This window comes from Gossypium hirsutum, chromosome A07 (assembly GCF_007990345.1).
Source record: "Gossypium hirsutum isolate 1008001.06 chromosome A07, Gossypium_hirsutum_v2.1, whole genome shotgun sequence".
In the NCBI taxonomy this organism is placed as follows: domain Eukaryota; kingdom Viridiplantae; phylum Streptophyta; class Magnoliopsida; order Malvales; family Malvaceae; genus Gossypium; species Gossypium hirsutum.
This window is the reverse complement of record NC_053430.1, coordinates 14,392,268-14,411,475: the sequence shown is the minus strand read 5'-3', so window position 1 is coordinate 14,411,475 and position 19,208 is coordinate 14,392,268. Positions and strand designations below refer to the sequence as shown.

Here is a 19,208-nt window from a genome sequence, read left to right as displayed (position 1 = left end):
GCTACTTAGTATCAGCAATAGGTCAGAAAAAGTATCTAAAAATATCAAATTTAGATATTTGAACCCTGTCGAAGTAAAGAACCATGGCATATATGTTTGGAATAGATTCCGTTTTGAGAGAGTTGAAAAAACACTATCTCATTGAAAGGTTCTATACATCCACCCTTTCTCAATGCATTTCTTTAGACAAAGACTGTTTTTTTCGCTTTTCGGATGGTAAATATTTCTCAAAACATGAAGTTTGAATCAACCCCATGTTTGGATTGAAACTGAGATAAAGATGCAAGTTCTTCTCTTCTGAATCAGATGGATTCATATCTGAAAGAGGTTGACAATAAGTTCTTTCAAAATTGACTATTTGTCCATTTGTTAGAGGTGTTCCAGAAATGTCTGCAATCGAGTAAATAGCTCTACGAACTAATGGATCGGATCGAATTGCAATCTGGAAAGATTTGTACAAGTTATACCTTTCGTCACCACTTTGTGAAAAATCATTAGATATGAATATGTTAGATACCTGCAACTCGATTGGTAAAGGTGAAATAGTATCTCTCCCCAAAAAAGCATGTTTTTTTTTATACCACTACATAAAGAAAATATTTTGTTGTGAATGAACAAGATATTGAGGAATTGTCCATACGTAAAATCATAATTATTGATACGGGCCTTTTCCACATAAAAAGGAAATCTTTTGTTACAATAGAAGCATAAGTGATGTGGATTATTCAAGAATCGAAGTCGATTTGCTTTATAAAAAGAAGATATCAATGAACTTCTATGAAATGGTTTCACGGGATTCAGCCAATTGTCTTGATCGTGGGATATCATTGAGAAATAGGAATCCATGTTATCAAAAGATTTGCTGCAATTATTTCTAGTATGGAATGAGTCAATCATCCACTTTGGTATCTTATTGACCAAAAATGGTGATATTGTTCCTCCATTGATCTAGAATTTCGATTTTTGTGAAGTATTATGATCAACCAATAAGAAAGGTTTTAATTTTTTCAATTGAACGATTTGAAGACCTATTGATTCTAACAACTGATTGCAAAGTTGATCATTCGGACCTTTCAATTCATAGATGTGGATCTCAGACCTATGAATGGGGATATTCCCAAAACTCACAAATAAAAAAGGAAGTGAGTTAGACAAAAAGAGAAGCAACTTGGACAAAAAGAGAAGTAACTTGGACAAAAAGAAACGAAGTGACTTAGACATTTTTTTTGTCAATAACCTCAGACCAATCAATCGAATATTGATTAATACGTAATCGATCGAAAACTACTTGAAAACGGCTCTTTTACTCAGAAACGAAATTGTATGATTGTCTAAATGCAATATTTTTTTTATTTTTTTTAACTTTTATTATATTTTTCTATTCTAATTAAAATTTTTGATTCTACTAAAAGATAAAAATAAAGCATATCATTAATAATATTACGAAAATACTAATAATATCACGAATATTATAAATAACACAAATAAACTAATCATTTTGAATCTACCGTGCATCTTCAAATAACCCGATAGATCAAATAACTCGGTAGACTAGATCCAGCAATCTCACAGTTGTTCGAGTGCCAATATTAAGAAATCATTAAAAATCAAAAGCAAGAATCACATTTTCTCCAATACTTGACTGTTAGAAAGAAGGTTATTAAAAAAAAGAACAATTTAGATTCGGATATAGTTATTCTGATATATAAATAGAGTATGCTCTGGGACGGAAGGATTGGAACCTCCGCATAATGGGACCAAAACCCATTGCCTTACCACTTGGCCACGCCCCATTTAGATTTCTATTTGAAACTACTAAACACTAAATATGGGTATTCCTTGTTCGTCAATTTCAGTTCCAAATAGCTATAGCTATGAAATAGATTCTTGCTACAATTTTTGCACATATCGATAGAGAATTAAATTGAATTTATTGATCATTACATAGAATTCAATTAAGTTATTGTATAAAAGTATGATTTCTTCTATTCTCTTGTAAGAATTGAAGGCTTTTTGATTGGGTGAGTTCAAAGAAGTATTGTTTAGTCTGCCTTATTTTCCTTTATTCATTTTTTTTCCTTATATCAAAAAACATATTAATATCTCCAAGAACAAAATTTTGTTATGCTTAATATCTTTAATTTGATCTGTATCTGTTTTAATTCTGCCCTTTTTTCGAGTAGTTTTTTATTCGCCAAATTGCCCGAGGCCTATGCTTTTTTTAATCCAATTGTAGATTTTATGCCAGTAATACATGTTCTCTTTTTTCTCTTAGACTTTGTTTGGCAAGCTGTTGTTAATTTTCAATGAGATCCTTAATATTGTCCTAGAAAATTCATGAGTGATTCAAGAAAAAAATTTCTAACAATTGAAAAAATCCAATAAGTCTTACACTATAAATGAACCCTCAATTCAAAGATTGAAATTCTTGGATAGCCCTGATAAATCAGGATCATCCCATTTCCTCATTCTGACCCTTTTCGCCAAAGAACCTTATTTAGATTAGAGTCCTCCACAATATATAATTGTTGGTATGAAAGATTTTTTTTTCTTTTGTAATGAAAAACTCAACTCTTATTACAAGTGAACTTCTGAAAATTCTTTTGGATTTTTAGAAATTCTAGAAATCACTTTATTTCTTGGTGTCAAAATCAAAACAAAATAGGATTTGTGGTATAAAAATGGGGAATCTATTCTCTTTTTTTTTCCAAAAAAATGCTCTTGGAGATTGTGTAATGCTTACTTTTAAACTCTTTGTTTACACCGTAGTAATATCTTTTGTTTCTCTCTTCATCTTCGAATTCCTATCTAATGATCCGGGACGTAATCCTGGACGCGAAGAATAAAAAATGGAGAGTTCCTTGCTTCATTTTTAGAAATGGTATTAGGATTTGATCTATTCCACTGCCAAAACCGAAATGGAAAGAGAGGGGTTCAAACCCTCGGTACGAATAACTCGCACAACGGATTAGCACTTCGACTCTTTAGTCCACTCAGACATCTCTCCTAATTGAGAAAAGATAATTACTATGTTACAGCACACAAAAAGAAAGGCTAGTAAAAAGCCCTTTTTTACTTTGTTATATAGATTATGTTATATAGATTATTATTTAACTATATAGAGTATTATTAATCCATAGATATATAGATTCTAAATTTTATTATTATATAGACTGATTATATAGATATATCCAACTTTTCTATAAAGATATAGAACTTTTATCAGTAATTTCATTTCATTTGTATTATATTCTATATCATTTATATTTTTAAATAAAACAAGGGCTCTAAAGAAATATCTCAAATAACAAAAAAGAAAGAAAGAATATCGCTTTGATTTCGCGCAAAAGGGACTTTTTAATTTCCAATTTTCACGGATCGGCATGGTTCGCTTGACTAATAAAGTGATAGATTAAGTGGCACAAAGTATAGGGACAAGGAAGAAAAAAAAGTCGAATATATTCATCACATCCATAATAATTTATTTAAGAAATTGACAATCATTGGAAAAAAATAAGAGTGAAAAATTGGAAGTCCAACAAATGAATCCTCAGGCGCAATGCAAGTCACGTTGTTTTGAAAGGCTCCGACACCTTCTACATAAACAGGGTAAAGTTAGAAATTTTTTTGGGGAGTCAGAATTAAATTGTATATTTTTACGATAGCAAAAATGCAATTTCACCATTTTAATAGCTATATTTTTATAATTTTTAAAGGATTAAATCAAATTTTTATCATTTTAGGGGGGCAAAGTGTAATTTTATCATTACTAATTTAAAATTTTATAAATTATAAAGGGGCTAAATGAATTTTTTTCCATTTTAGGGGGCGGGGGCTTTGCCAGCCCCCTGGCTTCGCCAAACAAATGCTACCTTAATTTCCCAAATTTCTCCACTTTAATTTATAGTTATTTTATCGTAATCATAGTATCTATCGTTGGCATTAATGACTAATTTCTTTGTCATGGATGTTATCCGACGAGTTAAATGGTTGGTAATGAATGTACTCCATTATTATATTTTTTAAAGGAAGTCTAAGTGTAATTTTATCATTGTATTAACATATTATTTCATATTCTTAAAGGTAATGTAAAGAAAATTTACCATCTTTGAGGGGTCAAAGTGTAACTTAACATTTAAATTAACTTAAAATTTTAAAAATTTTAAACGGTCCAAAAAGAAGAAAATTTTTTATTCGTGTAACATCCCAGTTCTAGCGGATTCAAGGTTATAGCTTGTAGTTTCAAAATAGTCTGTGTGGCGAAGTAGTATCCGCTCAAATATTTCTTTTGACATATAGAATGGGCGTATTCCAATCTTTGTGCAAGTTAATGATAGCTCTTTTTCAGATTATTATGTTAATTGAAAATTGATAACAACAAAGAAAAAAGGTAGTTATGGTATGAGTTCACGCCAAAGGTATAATGCACTTATATGTCTGAAGTATTGTTCAAGTTATGATACAAGGTACTCTAGTTAAGAGTTAATTGATTGAATAACAGATTATTTAAAATATTGAATCTTTATTTATGTTTTTTCTCAAATGTTGTAGGCTATTATTAAAAACAATTCTAAAAGAATGTGACACATGTCAAGCTAGACGCAGTTATTCTGGATCTTATCAATCTTTACTACATGTCTGGGTAAATTATATGGTATCGATATATTTTGGTTAAGAGCGAATAAGTTTCAAGGGTTCCTGTGAAAATAGATATGTATCTATATGTTAGGATGGGTATCTATCATTATGATCTACAAGTATGAAAAAATGAGTGGTATTGTATCTTCTTCAAAAATTATTCTGAATTTGAATTAATGTTAGCTTGAATTATGGAATTCTGATATAGCACGATGTGGAGTGCATTTGAATGGTCTATGCAAATGATTTATCAGTATGAATATGTGTGCTACTGAATTAGAGGTTGTGTAAATGTGAATTGATGATATTAAATTCTGCGTAAGTATTTGCCAAACATATATCATTATCTACCCATGGTAAATGTCAGTAAACAAATATTTGAAATAAGAATATAGGTTAAGACATGGATTGTTAGAAGTGTTTTCTGAGGGTATGTTCTGTTAAAAAAGTATTGTGGGACAAGAGATTTATGAGTCGATTGGAAGGGTTTCTCAATTAACTAGATATGAAAGATTAAGTATAACAAAGGTATGATAACTGACGTATACGGGAGTGATAAGATTGTATGGTATCAATCGAAGTAAATGATGTAGAGTAGTAGTTGACTCCACGAGTAAAGACATAGATGTATTCATTGGTAGACTGATACATTGGACTAGACCAAATATGAATTAATTCTGAATTCATTTGTGATCACTTGTAACGTTCATGGTGTGATTTACCTGAATCCTGAGTTAGTCACTGATTATGTATATGCAACTCATGTGTTTTAATATAAATAGAGGCTTATGCTCTAAAGGAGATCAAGCCCATAGTCAGTATGTTGGGCACATGACTTGTGTATAGCATGGTTTTACTAGCAACAGTGGAATTCATAGCTCAATTAAAGAGTTAATGATATCCTCTCGTTGGCATTGTGTGAATTAATAAATATGGAACATGGCCACGAGTTGTTTGTTCTCGAACAAGTAATTTATCACAATCATTTGTTAATAGTGGTCATATTAATCATTAAGAAGACACAATGGTGACAATGAGATAAAATAGGATTGTATTGAGTGAATGGATTTAACTTAAAGGAATTAAGGATATCATATGAGGGTAATACACACATGACGAGGCCATTGGACAAAGCAGTTAAATGAATTGCTTTTGTAAAGAGTAGACAATAAGGAGTTTTCAATCATGGTACTTCTTATAGACTGACTCCATGATTAAGTAATTGCGAATTATCGGAACGATGTTTCTGGACATAATTGCAATCACTAAAGCCTAATTGTATATGTCTGATTGGTCCCTTCGCTAGCTCAACAAAAGCTCGATTGGATTGCATTTGAATCAGAAGAAAATTCTACAACTTTAGAAATTATTTAATTGAGTTGATTTATTCAATGTGGAATTAAATTAGGTAGTCGTAAGAATTGTTAAACTATAGAATTTGATTAAAGAATTTTCTTAAAATTTTAATTTGAAAAATCTAAATGATTTTTGGAAAAATTAATTTTGATCAAGTAAAATTAAATTAATCAAATCAATTAAAATTAATATGATATGATATTTTTGGAAATTAATTTTCAAGTTAAGCAATTGGCCCAATGGGTAATTGAACTTGAAAATTGGACCTTAAATCGTAAACTGGGCACGGGAGCCTAAAACCGAGACCAGGACCTAAAAACTGGTCGAACATGGCCCAATATGTCAAACCAGGCCGACGGTCCACCCGGTGGCTAGACCAGACCGATCGGGTCATCATTGACCCGGATCGAACTGGCAGCATCCAAACTAACTCGAGGTATTGTAAGGGTGTTGCACCTGCATCACCGGACATGGCGGTGCCGCTGACTGCAACGGTAACGTCCCGCTGGCTGGTGGCGGTTGGTCATCAGTAGTTAAGCAATGGAAGAGTTACACTCCTACTGGACTCTACCAGAGAATTTGATTTCAGATTAACTATTACAAAAATAATATTATTTTAATAGTTTAATATTAAATGTAATTTAATACTTATATTAATAGTATTTTATTAATTTAATATTAAGGTGATTATCTTAATATTAAATTTAATTTAATGTTTATCTTGTAGATAAATATTCTATTATTTTAATAAAATTTAATATTAAATTTAATTTAATATTTATCTTGATAAATATTATATTATATTAATTTAATATTAAAGTGATTAATTATAGTTGAACTCTCTAAACTCTTCTTATATAAAAGAGAGCCTTGGGTCATTATTTACACACACTTGAATTAAATTTCTAGAGATTTTTTTTTTACAACTTGACCTAAAAGTTTAGATAAATTGCAAAATTACTCCATCGGTAATTTTTGTGAAAATTTTTTTTATTCGAAGCAAGCCTACACTTGGCAAACGTGAGCTTGAGGATAGCGGAGAAGACTACTCGATCAAAGTGCTCATCCTAGACAAATCGAAAATGTATAATTTTAATTAAGTGTTTATTACTTTAGATATCACAACCAATATCTTGTTTTGAAAAATTTTTAAAACTCTTGTTTTTCCCTAAATTTATTTTCCATTCATTTCCCAAACTCATTTTTCCAACATCAAAGGGATGGTTAATGAACTCACTAAGTACTCTTGTACTTACAAGATTTATTATTTCTTTTTAGATAATTGAGAATAGACTTCGCCTGGAGGGACAACGTAAGGATTGCGCCAAGTTGGTGGCGAAATGGGTTATTGTGCATACAGTAGAAATTGTGGCGTAGTCTAGAAACACACCATTTCGAGCTTGTTTTTGATAAACTTCTATTTTTTAAGGATTTGTATTAAGATTTATGCAACAAATTATTGTAAGATACATTCCTAATTTTCATATAATAAGTCTTTTTTTTATTTATTTAAATGACATAGAACATGTTTTAAAGAAGTAAGAAATGGTAGACTATTTTTGTTAAATAGTTAAATTTTGTGTGGTAACACTTGAGATCCAAACCCGAAGAATCGGGTCTGGTGGAGGGTGTTACAATTTGGGGTAGGGGCAAGGTCTTTGCCCACCCCTTTGGTGTCGTCCTAACCCAATTCTTATGAGAGATGATCAAACTTCCAACCATATGAATAAAGGATGATGTGAGTAACCACTACACCGCACCTCATAATTTAATTTAAATTTATAATTTGATATTTGATATATTGATTACATATCATTTTATACACTATTAGTAAATTAAATGATGACACATCACTTGATATGAAGATTAATAATTTTTTAAATTAAAAATAAATTTCAAATCTATATATCAAATTTGATCAATATGCAATTTTAAACATAAACTTTAATTTTATATATTTTTATACATAAAATTTTAACATAATTTTTTTTAATCATCCGTCAACATTATGAACCTAGAAGAAACCAGGTTTCATTTACATCAGCTAAAAGTATCTCAGCAATACTAGAAGGTGGTACTTGAAAAATGTGAACCCCTAAAGTCATATTATAAGCAGAATGCGCCAAAGGAATCTGCAGCTTCCTAAACTAATGACAAGGAAACTGTGGTGGTGTGAAGGCAGCAGGTTTGGAGGCTTTTTATCCCCTCAACTAAGGTCATTTGATGAAAGGAGAATTGTAAGAAAATATGGAGGGAATGAGAAAGGAAAAGAATATTTGTTTTTATTTTTATAGTAATATATTTCATTTATTATTTTATATAAATTTTATGTTCATATTCATGATCTATATTGATATGATTTTAAATATAATTTAGGTTTGAATCACAGTTACTTAAAAAGAAAATTATTTATTTATATTTAAATTCTCTAGAGTTAGTATGTACATTGATTGCTATAGATTTAGGATTTGCATCTGACCTGCTATGGAAAAAGGAAAAAAAAAGATTATCCAAATAATTATTAAAATTAAAACATAAAATATCCAAACAATTATTTTATTTTTATTTTAATGTAATTGAAGAATTAATTTGAAAAATAAAAATAATAAGTAAGTTATTTGAATAATTATTTAAAATGTGAATATATTTTATATGGTTTCCATTGATTTTTTTGATGATATATTTCAAGAAATCAATCCATACAATCACTTGCGGGTTGATCAATGTTATTCAAATTATTTATTTTGATCCCCATTATGTAAAGAGATCGTACAAACCATACATTTGTTTTGTTTTACAGCTATTTTTATATTGTGATGTTTTAATTTTATTGTATTTCAGTTTTTTTTGGAATAATACGAAAAAAATAAATTATTTATCGAAATAATATGAATTTTTTTAATTACTTAAATAATATGGATTGTGTATGAAAATCCCAAATCAGCATAATTGCTGACAATTTGGGATGATAACGATGTATTTATTCTGTCAGACATGACAGCATAGTAAATTCAAACTGACAGTTAACATGCCGATTTAAAGTTTTCTTACATAATCTATACATTATTTCCAGAAAAAAAAAGTGTTCAAGGATTGAATAGGTAATTTCCCTTTTCTTTCACTTTTCCCCTGTTAGCATTTTCTTTCTTTTTTTAATATATATTTTTATTGGTGAAAGTACCCCATCAGTCCCTAAGGGGGCAAATAAGTTCCTCTACTAAAAAACGGAGCAATTAAATCTTTATATGTTTTAAATATAAGCAAATTGGTAAATTTATTAACATTCATAACGAAAATCACCCAAGTGGATGACATGACAAATGACCTATTGGTTTACGATGAAATGTCACTAATGGTGCTGACATAGTATTTATAGATTATAAATATTTAAATATGACATGAAATTTTAAAAAATACATGTGGCAAATTATGGTTGGCATTAGGACTTTAAAAACAAATAACTCTTTTTTATTTTTAAATTAAAAAATTTTATTAACTAAAATAAATTAACCTAAGAAAAAAGGAAACTTAAAAAGAAAGATTCATCCCTGAAATAAATAAATAAATAATTGAAAACTATGAACTCCATCTCCACTTACCCTTTTTTTTTGTTTTTTTTTTTGCGGTTTCATTTGCTAAATTTAAACCCACGAAAACTTAAATTAATTGAAACCCCATCTAAAGATGTCCAAAAGAAATCCAAATTTGCTGGTCATTTGATTCTAGTGAGAAAAGGGGCCTAGATTTTTTAAAGAAAATATTTAGTTGTTTGTTTGGGATAATTTTGAGGCTAGGCTTCATTGTTTTTTATTTATTTCCACTAAATAAGTTTTTTTAAAAGTTTTTTAATTAATTTATTTTGAATTTAAAAATAAAAAAAAGGAAATTATTTTAAAGTCTCATATTTAATTGTTACAGCCAATTATAATTCATCAATAAAAATATATTTAAAAAAAAACTAAGAGGCCAAATCACGTAGAGAAAGTGCAAGCGAAAAGAAAAGGGAAATTTTATATTTAGAAATGATATTTGGATTACGAATGGGAACCCTGAATTGATAGTTTGCCGATTTGAGTTTATGATGTTGTCATGTTTGATTTCAATACAATAAATGTATCGTTGTCACCCCCAAATCGTCAGTTGTCATACAGATTTATCCATATTATTTGGCTAATTAAACTTTTTTACATATTATTTCAATAAATAAATTTTCCATATTATTTCGGAAAAAAACCTCAAATTTCGCATGCTTTATCAAAGTGACAATGAATATATTTTATATTTATTGACATAAAATATAAATATTTACTTTTTTGATATAATTAAATTAATTTTATTTATAATAAAATTTTTAGACCCGAGCGTAGCTAAATAATAATTTCTAGTATTAGTTCAATTTTAAAATTCACGTATAAAGGAAGAAAATAATTAATAGTTCTCTCTGAAAGCCAAGAGTGCGTTGTCAAAGAGTCTTAGAGAAAGCAGTAACTGCTGCAGCTTGGGATGGAGGACAGTGGTGACGCCGTTAGAGAGAAAAACGATGAGATCTCGTTACTGGCAGATGAACTCATTCAATTATCTGTCAAATGTTCATTGGTGGTATCGAATGAGAAACCTACTCTGATATGTTCAATATGGACAAAGAAGGCCTACAACCCGGAAAGCTTTAAAGCACGAATGAAGAGTATATGGAAGACGAAGAGGAAGTTTGAAATCCAGCTAGTAGGGCAAAATCTCTTTCTAATTCTAATTGTGTTTGATTTAAAAGATGACTTGGAAACAATAATGGAAGGGCGACCATGGTTGTTTCGTAAAAGCCTCGTTTTATTTGATCAGTTAACCAAACTGACCGAGAAAAATTAGATCCTGCTGAATCCTTCACCGTTCTGGATTAAGATGGGTGCGTGTTCACCAGAATTCAACAAAAAAGATTTATTGCATGTCATCGAGGTAACTTTTGGAGGAGTAATCAGATCTGAAATTGCTGGGGATTTATGTCGTTTAAAAATAAATCTAGATGTGCAGAAACCACTACGTAGAGGTATTTTTGTTTCAATTGATAATAAAAATAAGTCGTGGATATCTTTTAAATATGAGAAATTACCAGTTTTTTATTTTGGATGTGGAAGAATGGGGCATGGCCTCAATGATTGTGATGAACTGAATCCTGCAGAAAAGAATAGAATTAGTGATGATCCACCATATTCTCTGGCATTAAAAGCTGAATCAAATCAAATTGGCAAAGAGAGTTTGAAATTTAATCTTTTATTAAAGAATATGGTATCCCAAGTTCTTAAATTGGAAAGGAGAGTTTGAAATTTAATCTTTTATCAAAGAAGATGGTATCCCAATGTTCTTACATAGGTGTCACGGAGGTATTGTTCGACAATGGTAAACAACTTGATGACGAGAATACTATACACTGAAAGCCTCAAAACGATTTAAAATTGGGGGGTTTGATAGAGACGTTCAAGAAGCAGGAAGAAGGATCTAACATGCAGGAAATTGGTGAGTGGAGTGAAAGCTCTAACACAGTGGGAAAAAATTCAACTCTAGATAAGAAATCTAGTTGGAAGAGAATTGTACCGAGGAGTATGTCAATCCAAAAGAAAGAGGACAGTATTATGGGAAAAAGAAAATATCCAGAAACTGATAGTGGTAACAGCAATATCAAAGTCACAAATGCAGATGGAGCAAAAAGAGTAAAACATGAAGAAGCAAATGGTCGAATTGAAGATCCCTCAGAGGAGGGTGTTGGAAATATGGAACAGGATGATGCTCTCAAATTTTATGAATCGGCAGTTGCTGAAGGCATGTCGACTGAACGCAATGAAAAACATATGTTGGAATATCCGTGGCTTGGGGAGTCCACGGGCAGTACGGAGGCTGCGACATTTGTTAAAGCAGCATAATCCCCAAATGATATTCTTAATGGAGACAAAAATTGACAAGAAGCGCATGGATAAGGTTAGGAGGAGTTATGGGTTTTTGAATGGGATTGACGTTGAAGTAGAAGGTTCTCACGGTAGATTAAGTTTAGCATGGAAAGGAGAAATCACGGTTCAGTTGAGGAGTTTTTCAAAAAGCCATATTGATGTAATGATAACAGAGGAAAATGGCCAAGAGGATTGGAGGTTTACAGGTTTTAATGGTTCACCCTATTTAAATAACAAGAATATTTCATGGAATTTGTTAAGGAAGTTAGGAGAAGAACAAAATCATCCCTGGCTAGTATGTAGAGATTTTAATGAAATCTTGTAATCCTTTGAAAAAAAAAAGAAGCCTATCAGCAGAGCAGAGAATAATGGAGGCTTTTCGTGCGGTTCTAGAAGATTGTCAACTAATGGACATTGGATACTCTGAAGCCTGGTTCACTTGGGAAAGGGGGAATGGATGAATCTTTTTCGTGAGAGGGCATTCAACATTTACCCCATTCAATGTCGAATCATTGTCCTCTTCTTCTAAACACAATTTCTGATAATATTCATACGGTAAGTCATAAATTCAAATTTGAGGCATGATAGACCATGGAAGAATCTTTTGAGCAAGAAGTCAAGATATCATGGGAATCATATACAGGCACATTAATAGAAAAGCTTGAGAGGTTGCAAATCAGTTTGAAGAAATGGGGAAGCACAATTAGAAAAGGTAGAAAGGGTCTTAAGAATAAATTAATGAAGGAACTAGAATTTCTGATGGACAGAGAGAGGGATGATGAAATGATGGAAAAAATTATTGATACTAAAATCCATCTTAATATGGAAATTAATAAAATATGAAATGTACTGAGAACAAAAAGCAAGAGCAAATTGGCTGAAATTAGGGGAAAAAAATTCAGCCTTCTTTCATAAGTTTGCCTCAGCTCGAAAACGGAGAAACACAATTTCCAGGCTAGAGCTGGATAGTAGAAGGGAAACTACGAATAAATTAGAAATTAGTGAGGCTGCCATTTTATTTTTCAAAAGCTGTTCACGACAAATGGAGTTGGGGATCCATCTAATCTTCTAACGAGTATTCAAAATAATATTTCTTTTGGTTTAAATACAATATTGTTGTCATCTTATACTGCAGAAGAAATTAAGACAGCTTTGAAAGGGATGGGGTCTACTAAAGCACAAGGTCACGATGGTTTCCTAGCATTATTTTTCAGAGGTACTAGCACATTGTAGGCAAAGATGTCGAAAATTTCTGCTTGGGAATTTTGAATTATGATCAGAATTTTCTGCTTGGAAGATGTATTGATCATGCACAAAGTGCTTTCGTCCCCGAAAGACTAATTTCAGATAATGTTCTTCTAGCTTATGAAATCCTACATACTTTTCGCCAGAAACGCACAGGAACAAAAATGATATATGGCAATGAAGCTAGACATAAGCACAGCCTACGATAGAGTTGAATGGGGCTTTCTACAGGATGTAATATTACATATGGGATTCACAAGTGAGTGGGTGACACTAATCATGAAATACATTACCACAACCTTTTATACAGTAAACATTAACAGAAGTAGGGGAAGAATTTTTCAACCGACTAGGGGGCTTCGATAAGGTGACCCTATTAGTCCTTTTCTTTTTCTTATTTGCAGTGAAGGTCTTTCATCGTTGATGAGATTGGCAGTAAGAGAAAGGTTGTTAAAAGGTGTAAAGGCTAGCAGAAGAGGTCCGGAGATTTCCCATCTTCTTTTCGCTAATGATTGTATTTTGTTTGGTGAAGCAACAAATAGGAGGGCAATGATACTGAAAGAAATACTAAAGGAATATGAAATATGTTTAGGCCAATGTGTCAACTTTGAAAAATCAACAATATTTTATAGCTCGAATTCAACGGGAGTCATAAAAGAAGAAATTTCAAAGTTGCTAGGAGTAAGAGTTTTAACAAATTTGGAAAAGTACTTAGGGCTTCCTAATATGGTTGGCAGAAGGAAAAAGGAATCATTTCATGGAAAATTGAAGGATGGAGTTGTAGACTACTATCAAGGGGGAAAAGAAATCTTCATCAAATCAGTCCTCCAAGCAATACCTACCTATACTATGTCTTGCTTCCTTCTACCAAATTCATTATATGGAGAATTTGAAAGCATTTTTTGTAACGTCCCCTAACCCTATACCGTCACCTAAACAGGGTTACGAGACATTACCAGTCAATACAGTCCAATTTCGATCATTAATTAAAATAAATATTCACACACATCCTAGTTTTAAGATGTCGTCCCTTTAATGGGCCCTTGCGGTCCAATATGAACAGTAAATTCAATTCGGGACTAATTTAGAATCACTACAAATTTTTAGTAAATTTCAAAATTCATACTACATACCGTTGCCAACCATAATTTACTCATTTCATCAATACTTCTACAACCTAAATGACTCTCATTAAACATCTTGGGTACATGCCACTATCAATACTCAACATACTTTACCTTAATGAATTCGGGATCATCCTGGAATGCTGATTCAACGTACTATCTTTACTTAACCTGCGCATGGAAACAAACCGTACGCTGAGTATGGTATACTCAGTGGTATTTCTATAATCCGAACAATTAATAATATAACAAATACTTAAGATCATAATAACAATTACAATTATTCAATTATTTATTCATAGATAAATTTCAACTACTTACCATATAAATTTTATACAAATCATATAATAAACACAATAACATAATTGTTCAATTCTTAAATAAATCCATTACTATTTACTCCGTTCATTCACTTACTATTCGGTATAACTTTCCTTAATTTACTCACAATTCAATATCATTAAACTATATTCAACTATATACTTATCAATCATATTCCATTTTAATTCATTTCAATAACAGTCAATTTCATTTATATCGTATCAACTTACTATCCCTGATAGCTTTCAGTATATACATACTATTCATATATCTCAAATCACATTTCAATTCATCAAATGGCATCATATATCATCAATTCGAACTCCAATCATTTCATGAACCTTTGGTTCATATTTTCAATTTCATATCTAAATTTTCAATTCTCAATTCAATTTCTCGTTTCATTTCAATAGCTTGATCAATCAAATTTATTCGATTTATCTTTCACTTATTTACCCCTATTAACAAACCCGGACTTTGACGGATACACGGATTCCAACCCAAACACACCAGTACGGCACATTGTGCTTAAAACGGTACATAGTACCTGATCAGTATACGACACATAAAGTGCCTAAAACAACACACGAGGTGCCTGATACGACACAAGAGGTGCTTGATACGACACACGAGGTGCCTGAAATACGACACATAAAGTGTCTGATCGATAAAGCCGGCAAATCCCGTACACTTCCAGATCCTATGGCATGCCAATTATATTCGACTCAGCCCGACTAATTAATAGGGTATTTCATTCACTTTCTCAATTTAATAATTCTTTCATCAATATACCATTCTGATAATCACATATATTCACCCATTTTCACAATTCATACAATTTCATTCAATTCAACAATATATTTCAATTATTCACATTAATTCATAATTCAATACAATTCAATTCACTTTTCAATATCAAATATTCAAATATCACAATCTCATATATTCATATCAATTTCCTCATATTTCCAATCAATATATTTTTCAATATAACATTCATTCAATATTCAAATTTCTACATAAGTCATATATATTATATAATTAAATCAATATAAATTCAGTCAAAATAATTTCAATCAATATAAATTCAATAAATTCATCGCATACCAAAATCAATCCATTCCAATTGTAAAACATCATAATTCTAACACTAACAATTGCCATATGTATATAAATATAACAAATAATAACTAAGTTCGGATTATAGAAATACAAACCGTAATTTTCGAGCTAACTCCCGTTGACTTTGTCTTGTCCTTTCTTAGCCGAGATTTCTGGTACCACATTGACTACGAAATTAATACAATTCATAATCATTAATGCATTACTAATTCATATCTTGAGTTACAGAATTCTAAATTAAGATCTGCTAATTTTTCCTGAAACTAGACTCACAAATCTTCTTACAATAAAATTTTCAGAATTTTTGGTATAGCCATTAAGTACAGTTTATTCTTTAAATTCACCCATATTCTGCTGTCTGACAGTTTCGTCTCTTCTTTACTAAAAATTAATTATCTCACAGTACAGAACTCAGATAATATTCTTGTTGATTTTTCTTAAAAATATACTCATTAGGGATTCTAAACATATAACTTTAAGCCTCTAATTATTTTTCTTCAACTTTAAGCCCCGAATTCATTCTGACCTTGTCTCACAAAATTCATTATATCTCATAATTTACAATTCAATTGCTTATATTATTTCTTCTATAAGAAACTAGATTCAATAATATTTAATTCCATATTTTACTTATTCTCTAATTCAATTTCTACAATTTTTGGTAATTTTTCAAACTTAGACTACTGCTGCTGTCCAAAATAGTCTTAGTACAAAATGTTGATTTACTTTAATTTCAATTTAATTCTAACTAAATTCACTTCTTTTCTATCTTAATTCATACTTTATTTCTACTCAATTTTTAACCAAACTTAGACATAATTATCTATTTTTCATAATAAAACCATAATTTCGAAATTCTTTCAATTTAGTCCTTAAAGCATAAAACTTATGAATCACTTTACAATTCAATCCTTGTATCATTTTTAACTTGAATTTCTATAAATTTAGCCCTTAATTCATCATTTTATTTAACATGGACAATATCTAGAAATCTAATAACTATCAAAATATCAACTTAATTTCATCAAAACTTTATTCTAAAACTTCTAAAACATCAAAATTAAGTAAAAATTACTTAATTGACTTACCTATTAAAGCTTAAAGCTTCAAACCTTCAATTTTCCCTTTTCTCTCCGTCTTTCTTTCTTTTTCTCCCCTGCTCTCTGTTTCGTTCCATTCTATTTCTATTTCCTTTCATTTACTTCTTTAGTTTATATATATAATATAATACAATATAATATAATTAAAACATAAAGTATCTTTATTATATAATAATATAATAATATACTAAAAATAAAAAAATCTTACATTTTCTTCACGATAGACCGCCTAAATTTATACTTTCTGTATAATTTCCCTTTTAGTCCTTTTTATTTTCTCTTAATCTATAATTCAAATTTCACACTTTATTCAATTTGGTCCTTCTACTTAATTACTCTTAATTAAATTAAATTCATTTAATTAAACTCCAATTAACCACTCATTTTACTTCGTAAATATTTTTAATAAATATTTACGAATCCATTTTTCAAAAACGGAAACCCAAAAATACACTTTTTCGATAACGATAAAATTCGATTCATTACATTTTTTTGAAATTCTTGTGGCAAAAAGGTTATGGGAAAAAATGAATTCATTGGTGCCAGTGGAAACACATGTGTCGTCCTAAAGAAGAACGTGGAATGGGCTTCAGGAATATGTCTTAATTTAATATCGCGCTCTTAGAAATACAAGGCTGGAGTTTTATAAACAATCCAAATTCTTTAGTTGCGAGAGTTTTTAAAGTGAAATATTTCCCGAATGATGACTTCTTTAAATTCACGTTTGGGGAATAAAAGCTCTTATGTATGGAAAAGTATATGAGCGACTAAGGGTATTTTGGCAGAAGGCCTTTGTTGGAAGATGGGTATGGGTTCGAACATCTCTATTATCAACAATGCATGGATTCCAGATGCAATTGATTTTATATTATCCTCAATTCTTTTTATTATGACAGATTTTAAAGTTGTCGATTTGATCAGTAGCGATGAATGGAAATGGAAAAGAGAGTTAATTGTTAATACCTTTCCGGAAAAAGTAGTTAGAAGGATCCTCTGTATCCCTCTGACGAGAGAGCCTCACGATGATTTCATGGTGTGGAATGGTGAGCCTTCGGGAGAGTTTTTAGTTCGGAGTACCTACAAACTATTACAGATTTCGGATCCTAGAGCTTACGCTTTACAGTCCATCTACAGGGACTTTTTACAAAAAAATATGGCTTCTAAATCTGCCTACAAAAATAAAAATTACAATCTGGAAACTCTCATGGAGTGTATTAGCAATCCCAAATCTTTAACGGAATACTAATCTAGAGTTCATACAGTAGCTCACCTAGATCGTTGCTCAATACTCTCCCTCTCAAAGCAGACTAATTGGTAACACTCAAATCCATGATAAAGTCAGTAAAAATGGTCAGGAGATAGCAGTTTTTGTCAAAAACTATATTAAAGAACTTGATGGTGTCGAATCAAGAAATTCCAAAAACTTAAAGGATGTTGGAAAATGGAAACACCCACCGGGACAGGGAGTGAAAATAAACTTTGATGGAGTATTTGATGCGAGACACTTCCAATCAGTTTCAGGGATAGTGGTTAGAAATAGAGAAAGGGTTGTTCTCCTCTCTTGCTCAGAAATTCATCAAGAAGTTCCCTCCACCTTCGCCGCAGAAGCGATTGCTTGCAGGAAAGGCAACCCAGATAAGAATCAAAATGAAATGGTCAGAAATCATCATTGAAGGAGATTCGCTATTGGTAATAAAAAAATGTAAGGCAAAAAGGCAAGACAAATCGCAGATCGGGGCATATATTCACGATATTCATCAGGCAACATCTAGATCTAAACATTTTAGATTTGAACATACTCCAAGATCAGCAAATGACTTAGCGCACATACTAGCAACAGAAACGTTAAAGATGGAGGAAGAGATATACCTGGTTGAAGGAGTTCCTCGATATGCAGAACAGCAGAAAGTGATTGACAGTGAGCGAGAACCAGATTGAAGATGAGAGAAGATGAAAGGAAAGGGGGGAAAATGTTTTCAAAATGACTAGATGGAGCGTATTTTCGTTGATTAAAACTCCCCTTGTAAATGAAAATGCCTTGAAGAACTGAAATGACAGAAAGATTGAGTGACAGGCGTCAGGATTTTCTGATTGGGCAAATCTTCGGTTATAATTATTTTAGTCTAGCTTATCTTTTAGATTCAATTTTTTAATACGGACCTATTTAACTTGGGCCTATTCCATGTTTCTTGTTTATTTTATTTTTGGACTGATTGTTTCTTTTCTTTATTTGAGCTTATAAAAGCCCAATCTGAAGTTTTAATTACAAAAAAAAAATTCATGTACAAAGTCAATGAAAATCTAACAAGTTTATGATTAGATAAAGCAACATTTAATCTCTAAATTTGGTAACTTTTTTTTGTTTG

At 30.8% G+C, this 19,208-nt stretch overlaps 2 long non-coding RNA genes across 3 annotated transcripts; both read right to left on the bottom strand.

Moving 5' to 3' along the window:
- Nucleotides 1–10,358: 10,358 nt before the first annotated feature.
- On the bottom strand, nt 10,359–14,471 carry LOC121232144 (uncharacterized). Of its 2 annotated transcripts, XR_005930359.1 has the most exons (3): nt 14,414–14,471; nt 11,099–11,161; nt 10,359–10,573 (listed from the first exon to the last, which is right to left on the bottom strand). It is a non-coding gene; the product is annotated as an uncharacterized lncRNA (long non-coding RNA). The 2 variants fall into 2 exon arrangements; XR_005930358.1 differs by lacking the exon at nt 10,359–10,573 and having other exon boundaries at nt 10,715–11,161.
- Nucleotides 14,472–15,837: 1,366 nt separating this feature from the next.
- LOC121232143 (uncharacterized) lies at nt 15,838–18,949 on the bottom strand. Its single transcript, XR_005930357.1, has 3 exons — nt 18,712–18,949; nt 17,806–18,456; nt 15,838–15,909 (listed from the first exon to the last, which is right to left on the bottom strand). It is a non-coding gene; the product is annotated as an uncharacterized lncRNA (long non-coding RNA).
- Between the last annotated feature and the right edge of the window lie 259 nt (nt 18,950–19,208).